This window comes from Artemia franciscana, chromosome 15 (assembly GCF_032884065.1).
Source record: "Artemia franciscana chromosome 15, ASM3288406v1, whole genome shotgun sequence".
Classification (NCBI taxonomy): domain Eukaryota; kingdom Metazoa; phylum Arthropoda; class Branchiopoda; order Anostraca; family Artemiidae; genus Artemia; species Artemia franciscana.
Genome location: NC_088877.1, coordinates 29,723,732 through 29,739,332, shown reverse-complemented (window position 1 = coordinate 29,739,332; position 15,601 = coordinate 29,723,732). Strand labels below are relative to the sequence as shown.

At 36.9% G+C, this 15,601-nt stretch overlaps 1 protein-coding gene across 1 annotated transcript in view; it reads right to left on the bottom strand.

The window, feature by feature from the left end:
- LOC136036315 (uncharacterized) overlaps positions 1–15,601 on the bottom strand; it is a 47,597-nt gene that overhangs the window by 29,118 nt on the left and 2,878 nt on the right. The gene's annotated exons all lie outside the window — the stretch shown is intronic.

Genomic DNA, 15,601 nt, shown 5'->3' with positions numbered 1-15,601 from the left:
CAATTTTCTTTTCATTTCTATTTGGCAAAGTGTAATACTTTTGGCAAGTTTTGAAGCTGTAGTTCTTTAAACAGTTTGCAAGCTATTCCAAGCTACAATGTTTCCAAATCTTTTTCTCACGTTTAAAATACCTGGCAAGCATCCAATAGTGATAGCTCTGTCTTTTCTAAAATTCATTCTAACTTTGGATTCAGGAGGATCAAATAATTTTCCTGGTGTTTAAGAAAAAAGTCTAGACTTAGGGGTAGATTTCCAACAGCCATTGAATTTTAACGTATCTGAAAAAACCTCTTGGATAAATTTTGGAAAATTTATCAAATCTGGGTCCATGCGGTTTTATGTTTAGCAAGTAGGATTTAGTAGAAATAGTGAAACCTAGTTTATTTCCATATATTTCTCAATTCCTTCTGCAACATATCGTAATTTTAGGAGAAGAGGAAGAATTATCCCAAAAATGTTAGGGACAGAACTGACTATTATTTGGATACACGGATTAGAACACACCCTAGTCATTCGAATTCGTCAATTGGACGGTGTCAGTTCATCCAGAATCTTAAATTTAATGTTTCGTCTTTTTATTTGCTGTTCCTCGATGCCCTTGAAACCGATGTCAATGACTCAACATCCTTCTTGAATTTAGTGGCTCTTGATATACTCCAATGTCCTTATTCGAATCCCCTCGAGTCCTCAGTTCAACTGCATGAAATTGTTTAACCGTTAGATTGAATCGTGAGTGTAGATGCTCAGGATTAAGGCCTGTATTATGTTATCTTAAGTCCATGTTTCATAATTTAGAATATTTTTGTAAGAGAAAGATTAAATAAATTAAAAAGTGAAGACATACCTATGAGTCGAAGAAATACAAAAAATACAGTAACGATCACGGATACAGAAGACAGTTATTCACAATAGAAAATACTGAACACTGGCAAATGAGTTTTTTCACACTAAATCGATCACTAAACACAAGTCACTCTCCAAGCACTGGTGAAAGGAAAATTTTGACCTTAACTGATAAAAAAAAGAAATATTTTTCATGAAAGAGTTTACCTTCCACCGTAGCTTTGAGAGGGCCTGTATTAATTTTGTGTTTTGTTTAGAAACTCGTGTTTTTGTTTTGTCATCAGGACTCTTATTCGTACATACTTTACACCTTATTTACTTCTGTGCTCTGTAGACGGTCGAGCATCGGTCTCAATCGTAGTCCTTCCTTATAACTAGCTGGAAATATCGACGTTATTTCTTCTTTACAATTTTTTATTTTCTCTTGCATAGTTAATGTGGTCTTAGAAATTATTTGCTGAAATCCTAAATAGGAGAATTACAACCCTCTATAGGAGAAACTACTTTGTTGCGTGAGAAGCGCTAATGTCTCTTGTTTTCTTTCATTTGTTCCCCATAGGTCTCACGATGCTGGAAGAAGGCTCATTTGAAAGTAAATCACAATATCTAGTTGTGTTTTCAAGTAACAAAAGAAACTCTTTCATAGCAAAATGGGGTCTCCAGCACTTTTAGCGTATAAAACATCGGTTTTTGCCTAATGGGGTGCAAGAGCCGAGGAACACAAATCCTAAGACAACCTATCAGTCTTCGTGGTCTAAAACCCCAACCAGGTTGTTTTCTCTTCAAAGATGTTTTATATTTGCTTATTTTACAATTTTTCTCAAATCCTTTTCCATAAGTTCTTTGGTCAAGTTATTTCAGGCAATTTCGTAGTAAATTGGTCGGGTAAATTTGTGGTACTTCAAGTTTTTTAATGAAAATTTCAAAAAAGGGAATAATTCAATGGATATACTATAGAAGATATTTGATAAATCAATGAGAGGACAAAAAATCTGGGAGGACGGGGGGTTAGTGCCTCCACATTCAATTGATGCCCTTCATCTATTTTCTTTCACTCACATATAGAACCAAACACATTCCCGGGTGGGCGGGGGGCTTAAATATCCCTATGTAATACTAACTATCATTTGTAAGTCTTGTTAGTTGATTGAGTACGTACTACTGAAACATCCAGTCTTTCCCCTCCTCAACACCTCGCTCTTTACGCTTAAAATTGAGTCTTTATCACAACACTATATTTTAAAACAATAAAAACAAGAGCTAAGAGTTCATATGGCACTTGTGACGAAGCCGGAAGAGCCAAGAGCTCATATGGTATGAGCTCTAGCAAAATTCTAAGAATCAATAGATTGATTTCAAAGGAAAATCAGAGGCTTAATGCCGGTCGGAATTTAAAATAAGAGCTCTGAGTCACGAGGTCCTTATAAATATCAAAATCCATTAAGATCCGATCTCCCACTCGTAAGTTATAACTACCTCATTTTTTCTAATTTTTCCTCTCCCTTCAGCCCCCCAGATGATCGAATCGGGGAAAACACTTTTATTTAGTCAATTTTTGCAGCTCCGGGACACGCCAACCAATTTTCATCGTCCTAGCACGTCTAGAAGCACCGAACTCGCCAAAGCACTGAGCCCCATCCCCTAACTCCCCCGAAAAGAGTGGATCCAGCCTTGTCACGTCAATCATGTATCTACGATATTTGCTTATTCTACCCACCAAGTTTTATCCCGATTTCTCCACTCTAAGCGTTTTCCAAGATTTCCGGTTTTCCCCTCTGACTTCCCGCAATGTCAACAAATTTTTTTCGGGATTTAAAATGAGAGCTTTAAAGCACAAGATCCCTCTAAATATCAAATTTCATTAAGATCTGATCACCCGTTCGTAAGTTACAAATACCTCATTTTTTCTGATTTTTCCGAATAACTCCCCCTCCCCAACTCCACCAAAGAGAATGGATCCGGTCTGGTTATGTCAGTCACGTATGTTGGACTTGTGCCTATTCTTCCCACCAAGTTTCATCCTGATTTCTCCGCTTTAAGCGTTTTCTAAGATTTCCAGTCCCCACAAATCTCTCCCCCCCCCAATGATGCTGGATCCAGTCGGAATTCAAAATAAGAGATCGAAGTTACGATGTCCTTCTAAATAATGAAATTTCATTAAGATCCGATCACTCCTTCGTAAGTTAAAAATACCTCATTTTTTCTAATTTTCCAGAATTACCCCCCACCCAACTCCCCCAAATAGAGTAGATTCGTTCCAAATACGTCAATCACATATCTAGGACTTCTGCTTATTTTTTTCACTAAGTTTTCACCCCGATCCCTCCACTCTAAGCGTTTTCCAAGATTTTAGGCTCCCACCCCCCAAATGTCACCGAATCTAGTCGAGATTTAAAATAAGAGCTCTGAAACAAGATATCTCTCTAAATATCAAATTTCATTAAGATCCGATAACCCGTTCAGAAGTTAGAAATACCTCATTTTGTCTAATTTTTTTTTATTTAACCGTCCCGCACTCCCTCCCCAGATGGTCGAATCAGGGAAACACCAATTTTCATTTAATTTAATCTGGTTCCTGGTACGCCTGCCAAATTTCATTGTCCTTGCTTACCTGGAAGTACCTAAACTAGCAAAACCGGGACAGACAGACAGACCGACAGAATTTGCGATCGCTATATGTCACTCGGTAGATACCAAGTGCCATAAAAATTTTAGTATAAAGAGTGAGGTGCTAGGGAGGGGAAAGCTTCTTTCATATGCGGAATAGTTTCTGTTCATTTTAAGTTTTAATGTCACTCATTACTTTCATTAAAAAAAATTATAATTTTATTTCTTGGCGTTTTTTACCTACTATGGGATTGAATTATGCTCAACGTACATGAAAAAATTAAAACAAAATTTGCATTTCAATTCTGGAAAATCTATTCCGTATATGAAGGGTTGCCCCCTCCTCAATACCTTGCTATTTACCCTAGAGCTTTTAGCACTTTTAAGAGAACTTCGTATTCTAATTAAACAGCCCTGTGTTTCAGTAGCCGCTCTTAGGAAATTGGGACAAACAGTCAAACTTTAGCGTAAAAAGCAAGGTATTGAGGAAAGGTTTCTGTTTGAATTCACGCTCTCCCAACCTTCAAAGAACTTTATTTCAATACGATCATCCCTTTGAAAAAAAAAATAATAATAATAAACAATCTTCAACACACATCCGTCATCTGTCTTCTATCAAAAATAGCAGAATTCCGCATTTTTGTATATAGGAGCTTGAAACTTTTACAGTAGTTTTTTCTCTGGATGGAGTAATTTTCAATAAGACTCTTTGAGTTTTGGGGGGTGTTTCTCACTCATTTCAAAAATCCGGCAAATTTCCTTAGACTCGTTACTTTTGATGGGTAACACTTAACTTGATTAATCTTATATATTTGGAATCAGCCCCTTCTTTTTATGATGATTAAAAGCTGATTCTTTTAATGTATCTACTGATATTAAAGTTCCGTTTTTTGGAGTTTCGGTTACTACTGAGCCGAGTCACTCCTTCTTACAGTTCATCACCACGTACTGTTTGAAAGACCATAATAAGAAAGACGAATAAAGGTAACTTGAAAGAAGATAACGACATGAAAGAAGAAACTTAATAGTTAAATAATTAAGCCTCTGCAATAATGCTACCTTATTATCCCTAGTTTGTTTTATCTAAATGTAAGATTTATCTTAGTCATACAAATAAGTAGAAATGATAGCCCCATTGTAAGTTTATTAAAATAATTATTCTTTAAATATTTCCTTTAATTTAAAAGTTTATAATTTCTTATCAGAGTAAAGTAAACTATAGTAAAGGCAATGAGGCTCCAATGTTTTATTATTTAGTTATTCATTAATTTTTTCGCCAGAGTTACCTTTTATGGAAGGAATGGTCATATAAACTCTGAAGGGAGGTCGTTCAATTGGAAATTGAAATCTTAAGTGTCCTTTTTAAGAGTCAAAAGTAATTGGAGGGCAACCAGCCCCCCCTCCACCTTTTTTCCACACATGCATCCAATAAAGTTTTGAGATAAAATTTTGTTAAAACTAATTTAAACATCAGATTAAAAACCCTCTGGGGTCGACACAACCCCTCAGAGCCCGGGGGCAAGTGTTCAAAGGTATGCTCAGGGGGCATGTAAGGTTTCTATGTAAGTGTTGGTGATATAGACTTCACAGGTGGCTCATCTGATTGAGAATTTAAAGTTATAGCTACCTTTTAATAGTCAACGATGATGGAGAGGCATCTACCCCCCCCCCATAATCTTGCACACACACCTTCTTTTCCTTAAATACATCCAATCAAAATTTTGAGATAGCCAGTTGGTTTGAAACAGTTCAACGATCAGATAACAAAAACTTCGGTGTCAATCTAGCCCCAAAACCCCGGGGGAAGGGTTGTAAGTTTTACCCTTGGGACATATATGGTTCAGAAGGAAGGGGTGCTCGTATAAAATTCAGAGGAGACTCAATTGATTGGACACTTAAAGTCCTAGTTTATTTTTTAAGAGAAAAAAGAGATCAGAGGGTGACCACCCCCCCCCCAACACACACCCTTTTCCCCAAACCCGTCCGATAAAAATTATGAGGTAGCCATTTTGTTAAACTTAGTTCAATTATCAGATAGTAAAACTCCGGAGTCTTCACAACCGCCCAGAGCCCGGAGGCAAGTGTTTTAAGTTATACCCCTGGGGTATGTAAGGCTTATATACAAAAAGCGGTCGTATAAGCTTCAGAAGTGGGTCATTTGATAGGAAATCGAAACTTATAGTATATTTTCAAGAGTCAAAAGTGATTGTAGGGCATCTACCCCCCCCCCCTCTTTTCTCTAAATGCATCCAGTCAAAGACGATCAGATAATAAAAACCTAGGGGTCAGCAAAACCCCTCCCCAGAGCCTGAGGAAAGGTCTGTAACTTATACCCCGGGGGCATATAAGATTTTTATGGAAGAGGTAAACTTCGGAGAGGACTCAAATGACTAGATATTGAAAGCTCTTAGTTCCTTTCTTAAGAGTCGAAAGTAATCCGATGGCAACTAGCTCCTAGTAGCCCTCTTCTCCTCAAATGCGTACGTTTCAATTTTTGAGATAATCATTTTGTCCAAAATAGACCAAAGGTCATAAAATAAAAACTTCGGTATTTACACAACCCCCCATGACCCGAGGTCAGGTGTTGTAAATTATACCCATGGACCATATAAGGTTTTTATGGAAGGGATGGTCGTATAAACTTCGGAAGGGGCTCTGTTTATTAGAAATTAAAAATTTTAATACCTTTTTTGTGATTCGATCGGGAATGGAGGGGAGCTAATGCCCCCCTCCTGCCCTCTTTACCCAAAATCAATCCGATCGAATATTTGATATAGCCATTGTGTTAAAATAAATCCAAAGATCAGATAATAAGAACTGAAGGGTCAACACAAACCCCCTGAGTCTGGGAGTAAGTGCTGTATGTTACGCTCTGGGAAAATATTAGGTTCTTATGCGGGGGTTTCTGAAATAGTTCAAAAATCAGGTAACACTGACCTCCACCCCCACTCAAAAAACTTATCAGCGATATTTTATTCCCAAACTTAAGAGAGCTAGCCCCTTGCCTTCCCTGTATGCTCCAATCCCCTCCCCCTTCCAATAACCGCCATCCAATAACCCCCATCCAGTAGCCGCCTGGCCGAATGGGTTGGTGCGCTAGATTCGGGACCCCTTGTCTGAGAGGATGCGGGTTCGAATCCCGGTGTACCCAATTCTTCGGTTTGGGACGGGGGTCAGTGGCGTGACTCTGTAAGCTTAGCCAGAGTCGACCCAGCTCTAAATGGGTACCTGGAGAAATCTGGGGAAGGTAAACAGGAAGGGTGTGCGAAAGCACAGGTTGGCTGGCCCCCAACCCCCCATTGCACTTCCTGGCTGAAGGGCCAAGAAACGGAGATCAGCACCGCCGGTACGGACTGTAAAGTCTAATGCCGTATCCTTTACCTTTTACCTTTTTTTACCCTTCCAATAAAACAAAAATCCTTATTAGCGACTTTTTATTCCAAAAATTATGAGAACCTTTGCCCTCCAGGTCCTGACCCCCACCCCCGAAAAAACTTATCAACGACATTTTATTCCTAAGCTTATGGGACCTGACCCTTGGTCCTCCATGGCTCAATCCCCTTCCCCTAAAAAACTTAAGATGCAACTTAAATGCAACGAATTACAATGCAAATATTTTCTCTTCTACTTGTTGAAAAATTGAAAATAAACATAAAATTACAATAAATTTAAGTTTTGAACTTGTGGGCTTTCAGCAATTAATATCGTTATATATCAAATGTTCATTTTAATTTTATTAGTTCTTTCTAAGACAGTTCAAGACAAATATAGCTTCACTGCTAACAGGATCTTGGATAATGCCCCGTTCCCTAACTGAAAAGTCCAAAGTCAACTGCTTCATTGTAGATTCACTGAAAACGAATTATACTATAATTTTTTTTTTTTTTTTAGTTATTTATCATAGCATTGAAAATTAAAATAAAAACTACACTGAAATAAAGTCTTGAATTGATGATCTCTGGAAAATTAATATCATTATACATCAAATATTCGCTTGATTTTATTTGTACTTTCCAAGAGTGTTCAAGAAACAAAGCACCCATGACGCAGTAGGTTTTAGACTTTTATAGTGAGAGAAGAAGGCAATACCTAAACTATTTTTTGTAATGATTTTTGTTTGCTTCAAGCTTTCTTTGCATATTCAATTCATGTTTCCCTCGTTTTAAGATCTATTTATTCATTTATATTTGTACCTATTGTATGTTTGTTTGCTATAATTGTTCATTTAATTTCTTTTAGTTTTTGTTTCATTTATGCTTCAATAATAAAATATATTTGTTCATTTTAAGCTTGGAATTGTATATCCAATTCAGGCTTTGCTCGTTTTAAGATTTATCTGTTCATTTATATTAGCACCTGTTTCATATTTTTTTTGCCATGATTGTTTATTTAATTTCTTTTCGACTTGGGTTTCATTTATTCTTTAATAGTAATTTCTGGTCGTTTTGAGTTTGAATTACCGTAGGTTTCTATTTCTTCTAATCTTAAGTTTAATAGACTTTTTACTTTTTTTGAAAAACTTTTTTTCAGATTTTTTTTAATTGTTCGAAAAAAGATTGATGCTCCAATTAAGTAAACTCGATATACTGTCTTTCTTGCTGAATTATTGCCGTGGAATTGTTTTCCAAGTTCTTCCCAATTTCTTGGTTTAGTTTTTTTTAAGACACTAAACGACGCAGAAAAATCTAGACCTTGACACTTGGAATTCTAAGATAAACTTCTCAGACAAAAATAAAGGATTTTAGAGGAGTGTCGGTCAAGCCTCTCTCGGTAAACAAAAAGGCAAGATATAGGAAACCAGATACCTATGGTTTCTTATATGTGCCATTAAATGGTGCCAAGTAGATGATCCTCCTCTAATGTTCATCTTTGTGATATCTCACACCTCCAAGATCTTGTCAAATAATGTTTTTGCTCTAATTGTGTGTTTTTATTAATTTAGTAGGTGTATAAAACGAAAATAAATTAAAAAAAATTCTCAATTGGACCAAAACTGGAGGTGCATTATTCTACTTGCTATATTGTTGTACGTATAGGCTTTGATGAAAGGTTGGGTCATAAATTTTTGAAGGGAGGACAAAGATCCGTAATAAAAAATGTTTGCGAGAAAACCATATTTTTTTCTGGATTTTACGATTTTTTTCTGATGACTATTCATCAGTATAAACACGACCAGCAATTAAGATAAGATAAGTTTATTTTTGCCCCTTTACAACATCCCAAAAAGAAGCAGAGTAAAGGAAAAAATGTAAAGAAAAATCAACTTCTAAACAAGGAAAATAGATATACAAAATAAATCCAAACAGCACTGGTAAATAATGATAAATGGCAGAAAATGAAGTAAATTGTCAAAACTTCTCCTGAACACATGGCACTCTATTTAATCCACTACATCTAAAGCATAATAGAGAGAATATGCCAGTATTTTTACTTTGCCTGGTCTAGAAAAAAGTATGCGAGTCCAAAAAATAAGTAGATTAAAAGTAGTAACGGTTTCGAACATAAGCATAAAATAAGTAGTTTATACAAAAATTGTTTAAAGGATTAGGATAAGAAATTAGAAATTCTGAGGCTTACATAATGCGTTTCTCTGCTAAATGACTTTAGTTGTAAAACCGGCACAAAAATAGAAAGTAATAATATCAGATAAAATACTGGCCAGCTAAGCCAAACGTAACTGGACGAAAAAATATTTCAAACGCTTCCGGTTATAAAGGTGGAAATCACTTCAAAGCACTGAATTCTGAGGCTGTCGCGTTAGATTTAACACGCTTCAAACGCTTTTCAAGCCAATCGTCTACGACCATATGGCTGTGGCCGCCTTTTTGTTTCAGTCCGTACTTCGTCTGAAAAGTGGTGCAAAGGGTTACTCTGGTTAGCCGATTGCGGTTTTTAGTCTTGATCGATTTTAAGAGACTAAAGACTCTTTCTTCTACGACATTTGAAAATTGCGAACAGAGGAGAAATTTGGCTACTTTTAAAACATTTTCAAACTGCTTACGTCCAGTAGGTGTTTTTACACTTAAAACATATTTCCAGCACAAATGCGGGCCATGTTATCTGTGGCGCAAACTAAAATCGATTCTTAGTACTCCTTCTCAATGCTTGCTTTGTTCCACGAGCGAAGTCCAAAGGATGCGAAAAAGGTTACAGAGTTGTGTGTCACCTGAAAAAGTGAAAGACGGATTCACAAGCACAACAAACGTGTATATTTCACCTTGAAACGGAAATCTTTTCTGAGGTTGTGTTACTGCTTCTTTGTAGAATTCTCTGGCCATAATCTTGACTTTTTCACTGCTTTTGGTGAATTGGGGATCAGACATCAAATCAAAATGGTGGCTTTTTGTGCGTTCAAACCAAGATGCAACTTGTCAAGCTTAAGGTAATTGTCTCCATTGACTTCGTCTACATTCTTGAATTTTTTCGGTTCTGAAGGTAGGAAGTAGCAGAGAAATTTATGCAGTGTCTTCACTACAGATTCTACATATTTTTCCAACTTGATAAAATGGATACCTCACTCTTCTATTCTCTTCTAGTGCTAAATCCGTCCAGTAAACTATCAAGGCTTCCCATTGCTCCAACAGGCCTCTTACAATTTGTTGAAAAGAAAGCCACAGTGTAAGAGCAGGAGCAACAAACTTTCTTTTAGGAACTTGAGTGAATTTCTGAAATTGATTGTATGGATATATTCGCTTGGCACTGTGCCCAAAATTTTAGCTGACAGTTCAACAAAGATTCTCAAGTCCTTTAAGTTACTTTTTGCAGGCATATTAAGCACACAAATGGGAATGATGGCACGAGAACTTCACTGTCGGAACCCAAGGATGCTTGGTTGTGATGAGTGTTGACAAAGCAATGGGACAGCCCATCATAGAGTTAGTTGTGTCAGCACAAAAGCCGACCCAGTTCCGTGAGTAAACACCTTCCTTTTCCAGTGCTTGAAAGCGTTACCTTAGTTTGTCATCTACATCTGCAGTACTGTCTGGGCAAGAGAATATATTGAGCATATCAACTTTTGTCTCTAAGCCACCATCAGCAGAAGTTACGCAAATCGCCAGCTGTTTATCAGCAAAGACGTCCATGGTATCATCCACGATCATAAAAAAGCAGTACTGTTTCAGCGTGCCCACTATGTCTTTCCTGAAGTGTGGCTCAAGTGTCTGATGTATCACGCTTGTAACTTTCTGTTTGCCCCTAGCAACCCTACTCAGTAGGTCTGGCCCCGTAATGACTTAGCTAACTTCGTGAAGTTGTTGCATAGTCTTTAAGGTAAATAATGCTCCACTAGGAACCATGCACTTTTACTTTCAATCTCCAACAAATGACTTTCAACTGATTTGTCCTGGAAGTGAGATCTTACAGATAACATAGTTTGTGCTAAAATCCAGGCTTTCTCACTAGTTAGGTGCATTGACGTTGTGGCATGCTTCCGCAAGGCTGCCCTACCCTGAGAGCATCTTTGGTCTTTCTTCCGGCAAAAACAGCGCACCCTATCTAGCAAAATTTAGTTTCTTCAAAATATTGTCAACAATAAGATAAGCCTGCATAATTTAAGCATCCACAGAAACGGGCCAGTTTTCTTTAGTATATCTTTATCTTTTTATTACTATATGGCTCATCTTTCTGTTTTCTCTGTCATTTTCACTTGATTTGGGAAGTTTGGCTCAAACTTGCCCCCCCCCCACGGGATTTTGACAAAATTACACCACTGGTTGGAGTATGGATGCAATTGCAAACAATGAACTGGACAGGACCTCTACTCCCTTTTGAACAAAGATGCTTTACATCACAAAGTTTAAAAGATAAGTGCAGGTGCATCATATTCACAAAAATAGTAAATTTTCAGCAATATTTAATTCTTTCTATATTATAGTAAAGGAAAAAACATTCTTCACGCTTGAGCTAAAAAGTTTTATACATTACCGTTTAAATGTAATAGAAGAAATTTCAATAAATCGAAGAAACAACAACAAATGTCTACTTTAATAAGCCGTGCATAATTGAAAATGATTGCATAGCCCCTATTAAGGAGGAGGGGGGCATGATATAATAAATCACTTTTTATAGTCAAATTTCCCTTTTTAGCTACTTTTTACTTTAAGGATAGACTGTTATTCGCACCTTCACTAAAGCATAGATAAGCTACATTTTTTGGAGCATTTCACGCTAAAACTTAATTTAACTTTCATCTTTTGTTTTTAGCGAAAATAATACGCCTCTTCCATCGAAACGTCGTTTCCTTTTCATAAATGGAATTGGGCCGACATTGCAGGTGTTGTAAAAGTGTCCCTTTTCCCGATTTACTAGCAAAAACAGCTTATGTTGACTGCTTAAAATGGAACTATTCAGAATTTAGGTCACTCCCCTCAAAAACCAAGGATTATTTTTATTCATAAGTCGCAAATTTGATTCGCAAATAGAACTAGACCTACGTTGCCCGGGCAACGTGAAGTGTTGCGGCAGCCTTTGTCCGACTTCGCCGACTAAAGTATCGGCGAAGCCGGTCCTTACTGCCTTGGCAACGCCGGCCGTAAGGACCAGAATATCCTAAATTACATGGTGCGTGATGTGAATAAATTACCTAGATGTTGTTAAGCTAGGGTAAATATAAATAACGCTTGATTATTTGTAAGTTTATATTTATAATTTTGGACCTTTGGCTTTTTAATCTTATAGGAAAAACCAGAGTATTGAGAATATATTGGCTTTGATAAACATTCAAAAATATTTTCATCAATAAAAGTTTCGATACTGAAATAAAAGAGAAAAACAAAATAAAACTTTGTACTTTCATAGACTTGGCTAATTTTTGATGACTGTGCTTATTCATAATTTGGAGCTATAATCAATTGTTTCCAACAGCGTAATCTCAAAAAAGAAAAAAAAAAATGATCTATTGCGTCGCTTGGCTGATTCACGGATAAGAGAGATGGACCATGAGGAATTGTTTTAGAACTGAGAACTAGCCGGTTTGGTATTGAATTTGTTGCTACGCAATTAATGTGAAGGATGGGAAATCTAAAAGTGGGTGTGTCATTATTTGGGGTACAGAATTTATCTTCTTTGGAATCGGTAAAAGTGGCTTCATGTTCATGAGGAGAATCAGGACTACCATATGGAAGAGGCCGACGGGTACCGCTGTAATAGGCTTAGATCTATTAAGGGGTCCATAATTCTGTAGATTGATGCTGTTACTCTTTCATGCAGCATTTACCCAGGTTAACCTACTTTCATTGACTTTTTCCCAGCATATTCTATTTTTCTTATTTTTGAAGCTTTTTTTCTTTTTTCAGTCATCAAACACAAATAAAAAAAAATATTTACCAGATTTTATTAATTACCAGAATTATCCTCTCACTAAACTTTACTGTCAGGGCTGCCATAGATAGCCCTTTATGCAACTTTTAACGCTTTTTCTAAAGTAGCATTTTTATGGTGCTAGGCGTATTCCCCCTATAAAGTTCCTCCCAAGAGCTCCCCCGTGGAAAATGTCTTCACGTGGAAAACTCTCCAGGGAAATTCCTCCGCGAAAAATTCCCTCCGAAAAATTTCACCAGCATAAAATATTTTTAATTCTTTTCTTGTGTTTCTAGGGGGGTCGAGTTATTATAGCAGGGTAAGATAAAGTTTAGCAATGAGTTAATGGGGTGATATCAAACCCGAAGGAAAAATTATTAGGTATTTGAAAATCTTAGCCACTTGACTCCCAAGATCAAACACATCCTCCCATGCCACTTTTTCCATTATAAAATCTATCTGTAAGGAATTGACAGTTCAAATAATAATTTACGGCCCATGTCTTAGGGCTTTGGGGAGTTATGTCATCCGTGGATGCCTATTTATTGATATTTTCAACTATTTTGAACAAATGGGTCTACCAACCCTCATAATAACTGATGCGCACTTTCACATAATTGCCTATAATTCCGTGAAATATTAAGCAAATTAGTTTGATTAGAGAAAGCTGTAAACTAAATTTCAGAAACATTTTCTGCAATAATAAATATTACCCCAAAGCACCTTTATCCAGGCTTAGTCTAAATGAAGGGAGATGAGAGATAACCTACCCCATATACCCCTTCCTATATTTATCTGAAGACTCATGGAGATTTAGATGGTTTTGGAGTTGAAATGAACTAATTTAGGCATCTGGACAAACCCACCTGCACAATGAGCCACCGCCCCTCCTTCAAAGTAGCGGATGTACAATTATAAGTTTTTTGATCTTTTTACTTATCGTAATTTCCCTTTGGCTAATCGATCATAAATCTGGGGAGAATTTTACAGTGGCAAATTTTCGGGGAGGGATTTCACGCAGAGGAATTTTCCCAGGGGGTGATTTTCCATAGGGAAAATTTTCCTCGGAGGTGCTGCCTGGGAGGATACGCAAGAACCCCGTTTTTAAGGACATGTAGTGTTATTTTAGCTGCTAACTTAGCATTTTCTACAATGAAGAACAATGTTTCTAAGGAAAAGAAAACTGGAATGGACCGCTGTATTTGTAGATGAGCATCACCATCATTTTTGTTTTGTTTTATCGAGCAAATATGAGGTCTAACGGGCTTTTTTCCTTCATCTTTTAGTCCTTTTTTGGAAGATTATGCAATCATGGTCGCAGCGGCAGCTGCAACCTAGTAAAGAGGGAACCACAGCCCAAAGTAACTAGAAGTTAAAAAACTTTCTGGTGAAAAAATTGCGATCTGATACTGATTCAGGAATAGTGAACATTATTTCGGTTCGTCCTAAAAGTAAAAGTTTATTGCAAAAAGAAATTTATGGTGATTTCGAAAAAAAGGCTTGAAACCCCTCGAAAATGGCGTCAGATCAAAGTGAAAAGTGTACCATTTGGAATCAGCATGGTTGAAAACTTAACACAGGGAAATTACAGTCCCCTTCCATGAACAACAGAGAAAATCGTTTTTTTGCATCTGTTGCACTGATCTGCCCCCCCCCCCTTTTTCCAGGCCTAGCGGGTTAACAGAACATCATAGAGAGATGCTTAATAGCTTATTCAAAAGCTAATTCTTATATCTACGTGCTTTTTATAAATTCCGCCATCTGCAAGCGTCATATGGCACTAAAATGTCACTTTTTCTGCCGTTTCTCAAATGCTAGTACTAGCAGGCTACCAGAACATCACAGACAGATTTTTTATAGCTTACGTTCTTCCTATAAATTATACCATCTGCAAGTTCCAAATGGCACTAAAAACGGCGCTTTTAGTGTCATATCTCAATTGGAAAAGCTGAGCCTATTGGGCGAGCAGAACTTATAAGCGTTATGTTTAATGACTCATTTGAAAGCTATTGCATGTATCAACGTGTTTTTTTTCTTTTCTTTTTATCAATTCTGCCATTCGTGAGTGCGATATAGCACTGGAAGCAACGGTTTTGGTGCCACTTCTTAAGTGGAAATGTTCTGAAGTACAGAACAGGTACTGTTGTGATAGTAACGCTCTTGAACCCTTAACTGGAGGTTTGCAATAAATCCTCCCGTTCACTCCCCCTCTCAACCCCCTTAGTATGTTTCATAAATCGTCTGCTCACCAGTAAGCTACTGAAACATATACAGCCTACCACATCGTCTTAGATAGATGTTTAATGGTTCAAGTATGAGCTATTGCTCATATTTACTAAGTTTTTTACAAATTATGACATCTATTAGATTTCAATGTTTACTAGTTTCTTGGGTGAATTTGCAATGACCTCTTTGTCATGGTTGAAACATTACCTGCAACCTAGTAAACATAAGTGAGTGGCGTATAGTAAGAAACTTCCGGTTTTTTTCATGGATTTCCCGGTATTATTTAAAAACGATCAGAGACTGTATTTGAAAATGCGCAATTTGTTTCAACGGAATCAAGGAGCAACATCAAAACTTAAAACGAACAGAAAACATTTCGTATATGGAAGGAGTTGTCCCTTCCTCAAGACCTTGCTCTTTACGCTAAAGTTTTACTTTTTGTCATAATTCTTTACGAACGATTCCTAAAACACAATGGCCGTTTAATTAGAACAATAAGCTTTGTTTTTGAATTCTAATAAAAACTTTAGCGTAAAGAGCGAGGTCTTGATGAGGAGGCAACCCCTTTCATATAGCCCAAAGTATATATTTCCCATCTACTCTGTCACTTGTCTTTGTCTTGTCTCAC